General features: G+C 39.2%; 1 long non-coding RNA gene across 1 annotated transcript; it reads left to right on the top strand.

Annotated features, from left to right (window-relative positions):
* The first annotated feature begins 1,306 nt into the window (after positions 1–1,306).
* Positions 1,307–2,632, top strand: LOC126749632 (uncharacterized). The gene is made up of 2 exons (XR_007665222.1): positions 1,307–1,993; positions 2,063–2,632. It is a non-coding gene; the product is annotated as an uncharacterized LOC126749632 (long non-coding RNA).
* Positions 2,633–4,354: the final 1,722 nt, after the last annotated feature.

The following is a 4,354-nucleotide window of genomic DNA, read 5'->3' as shown; positions in this document are numbered from 1 at the left end:
GTATAGTTAGTTCGATTTCGAAAAAAAAAAATTTTGGAGGTCGATATCTCGGCTTCTACCGGTCCGATCTGGAAAATTCCAACAGTCTTGTCTTAGTTTTGTCTTTCTGAATCCAACGAGACCATCCCCAAGGTCGTAGCTCTGATAGTAGCTGAGATATCGCATTTTTGGAGCCTATTTTTGGCCTCAAAAACGAGGCCGAAAAATGACTTTTTCCGAATTTTCAAAGTGCTGTCATTCAGTTAGTTCTGCTCGAATCTCGTTATAACCCGGTATTTTCGTAATGTAGGTGGTCTAAAGAAGACGCTTGTACAGTTAGTTCGATGTCGAAAAAAAAAATTTTGGTGAAAAAAATCGAAACGGGGGGGGTATACACGAAAAACGAAAAAACCCAAACTTTGGAGGTTGATATCTCGGCTTCTACCGGCCCGATCTGGAGAATTCTAACGGTTTTGTCGTAATTTCGTCTTTCTGAATCCAACGAGACCATCCCCAAGGTCGTAGCTCTGATAGTAGCTGAGATATCGCATTTTCGGAGCCCATTTTTGGCCTTAAAAACGAGGCCGAAAAATGACTTTTTTCGAATTTTCAAAGTGCTGTCATTCAGTTAGTTCTGCTCGAATCTCGTTATAACCCGGTATTTTCGTAATGTAGGTATTTGGTGAAAAAAATCGATACGGGGGGTATACACGAAAAACTAAAAAACCCAAATTTTGGAGGTCGATATCTCGGCTTCTACCGGTCCGATCTGGAAAATTCCAACAGTTTTGTCTTAGTTTTGTCTTTCTGAATCCAACGAGACCATCCCTAAGGTCGTAGCTCTGATAGTAGCTGAGATATCGCATTTTTGGAGCCTATTTTTGGCCTCAAAAACGAGGCCGAAAAATGACTTTTTCCGAATTTTCAAAGTGCTGTCATTCAGTTAGTTCTGCTCGAATCTCGTTATAACCCGGTATTTTCGTAATGTAGGTGGTCTAAAGAAGACGCTGGTATAGTTAGTTCGATTTCGAAAAAAAAAAATTTGCTGAAAAAAATCGAAACGGGGGGTATACACCAAAAACGAAAAAAACCCAAACTTTGGAGGTCGATATCTCGGCTTCTACCGACCCGATCTGGAAAATTCTAACGGTTTTGTCTTAGTTTCGTCTTTCTGAAACCAACGATACCATACCCAAGGTCGTAGCTTTGATAGTAGCTGAGATATCGCATTTTTGGAGCCCATTTTTGGCCTCAAAAACGAGGTCGAAAAATGACTTTTTCCGAATTTTCAAAGTGCTGTCATGTTGCAGGATTAATTGCGCTTTAGACGGGATCTGGAGAATCCTAACTTTTATTCATTTGGTTAAAATATTTAAAAATGACTTTATTCTAAATTTTTCTTTCAAAACTGAGACACCCACCATAATTACAATTGCCTTCGACTCTTAATGGAATTCGCCAATATTTTTCATTAAACCACTATCAATATTATCACCATTTTAATTCTTTGTTATTGTTTACAATATGCTGTGCATGGAGAAGATTTCACGGCAATTGAATTGGTCAACCGGTTTATTAAAGCGGACGCCAGTGGCGCCGCGTGTCGAATTATTACGATTTGGCCCGTAATTGTACTTTCCACTAGGCACTCTATGGTTTGCTTATTAGTGACCTATGTATGGGTTTTGGTTGGGCCCATAGCGGCTAAACCCATAAAGTAACGAGTGAAGTTCCTCAATCTCCGGTCTTGCGCCCAGACGTCTTTTGGACTACTACTTAAGCAGTTCCGCGACGCATCTGGGGGTCTTTCCAGCTCCTGCGTCCGTCAAGAGTGAACCGTGCTGCCCGCTGTGACGGAGAGAGGTTTGAAATAAATCTATTATCATCTCTCTCCGCCAGCACCTTTTTTGTTAAAATAACATCTAAAACTAAAATGCATTAGTGTTTCTTCAGTTTCAACGAAATATTTTTGAAGCAGGATGGGTTTTAGTAGTTTGATGCCTCTCGAAACTTCGTAAGTAGTTTTCACCGTTGGTGACATTTTATTTGGTGTTCCGTGTTTCCATTGAGAAATCTCTCTTAGGGCTCCTTAAATATGACAGTGTAAACCGCCAGCCGTGACCCAGCAGTAATGAGGATTTCGCCCTGAAGCCTGAAAAATAATTTCGCCGCCCTTAGCCCCGTCAACACACATCATGCCGTAAGCCCTATGTGGTGAAAAATTGCCCATCGCGGGCTCTCGCCCCCGAAAGAAGAACACCATGGAACTTGACCCGTAAGCACATTCTTTTAATCTTAACCATATTCTTCTTTTGATTTTTTTTGTATGATTTAACATGAATTTATTATCACTTTCTCATTTTAATATTTAAAACTTAAGTAACTATATTTATGGTATAATTATCTAAATTAAAACAATTCAATGTTACGCCTTATTATGTAATGCTTCCGAAGTGATCACTGACGAATTCAGGTATCTACCTTTGGGTTATAAACTTGTATATATATATATATCTTTTATTTATTTTTGTTTACCTTTTTAAGACCATCTTGTATATTTACTTATATTTACTTACCATGTAGATTTAACTCCTTGTTTCTGATAAATTAAGCTATTGAGTATGACTTTAATAAACACCCTATTTAAATTAAATTAAGGTGTTTTACTACTGAGTGAGTGAGTGTGACTGAGGCAACTGACCATACAGAGAACCCACGAAGCTGGCCTGATAGGTTCTTTTTTTTTTTTTGTTCCATCTTTTAAATTTAACAGGGTTTCTGGAACCTATCAGATCTAGGGAGTTGTTCTTGTTGTTTAGAACTCTTAAACCAAGACTGTCGAACAAACTCAACTCCCTAGAAATAGCCCCTGTAAACCGGATAGTCTTGCCGGGATAATATTTATAATATAACAGTCATTCAGTTAGTTCTGCTCGAATCTCGTTATAACCCGGTATTTTCGTAATGTAGGTGGTCTAAAGAAGACGCTTGTATAGTTAGTTCGATGTCGAAAAAAAAAATTTTGGTGAAAAAAATCGAAACGGGGGGGTATACACGAAAAACGAAAAAACCCAAACTTTGGAGGTTGATATCTCGGCTTCTACCGGCCCGATCTGGAGAATTCTAACGGTTTTGTCGTAATTTCGTCTTTCTGAATCCAACGAGACCATCCCCAAGGTCGTAGCTCTGATAGTAGCTGAGATATCGCATTTTCGGAGCCCATTTTTGGCCTTAAAAACGAGGCCGAAAAATGACTTTTTTCGAATTTTCAAAGTGCTGTCATTCAGTTAGTTCTGCTCGAATCTCGTTATAACCCGGTATTTTCGTAATGTAGGTATTTGGTGAAAAAAATCGAAATGGGGGGGTATACACGAAAAACGAAAAAAACCCAAACTTTGGAGGTCGATATCTCGGCTTCTACCGACCCGATCTGGAAAATTCTAACGGTTTTGTCTTAGTTTCGTCTTTCTGAAACCAACGATACCATACCCAAGATCGTAGCTTTGATAGTAGCTGAGATATCGCTTTTTTGAGCCCATTTTTGGCCTCAAAAACGAGGCCGAAAAATGACTTTTTCCGAATTTTCAAAGTGCAGTCATTCAGTTAGTTCTGCTCGAATGTCGTTATAACACGGTATTTTCGTAATGTAGGTGGTCTAAAGAAGACGCTCGTATAGTTAGTTCGATTTCGAAAAAAAAAAATTTTGGTGAAAAAAATCGAAACCGGGGGGTATACACGAAAAACGAAAAAACCTAAACTTTGGAGGTCGATATCTCGGCTTCTACCGACCCGATCTGGAAAATTCTAACGGTTTTGTCTTAATTTCGTCTTTCTGAATCCAACGAGACCATCCCCAAGGTCGTAGCTCTGATAGTAGCTGAGATATCGCATTTTCGGAGCCCATTTTTGGCCTCAAAAACGAGGCCGAAAAATGACTTTTTTCGAATATTCAAAGTGCTGTCATTCAGTTAGTTCTGCTCGAATCTCGTTATAACCCGGTATTTTCGTAATGTAGGTGGTCTAAAGAAGACGCTGGTATAGTTAGTTCGATTTCGAAAAAAAAAATTTTGGTGAAAAAAATCGATACGGGGGGGTATACACGAAAAACGAAAAAACCCAAACTTTGGAGGTCGATATCTCGGCTTCTACCGGTCCGATCTGGAAAATTCCAACAGTTTTGTCTTAGTTTTGTTTTTCTGAATCCAACGAGACCATCCCCAAGGTCGTAGCTCTGATAGTAGCTGAGATATCGCATTTTTGAAGCCCATTTTTGGCCTCAAAAACGAGGTCGAAAAATGACATTCCGAATTTTCAAAGTGCTATCATTCAGTTAGTTCTGCTCGAATCTCGTTATAACCCGGTATTTTCGTAATGT

Source organism: Anthonomus grandis, unplaced genomic scaffold (assembly GCF_022605725.1).
Source record: "Anthonomus grandis grandis unplaced genomic scaffold, icAntGran1.3 ctg00000398.1, whole genome shotgun sequence".
Lineage (NCBI taxonomy): Eukaryota > Metazoa > Arthropoda > Insecta > Coleoptera > Curculionidae > Anthonomus > Anthonomus grandis.
The sequence above is the reverse complement of the archived record's forward strand: the minus strand, read 5'-3'. Positions and strand labels throughout refer to the sequence as shown.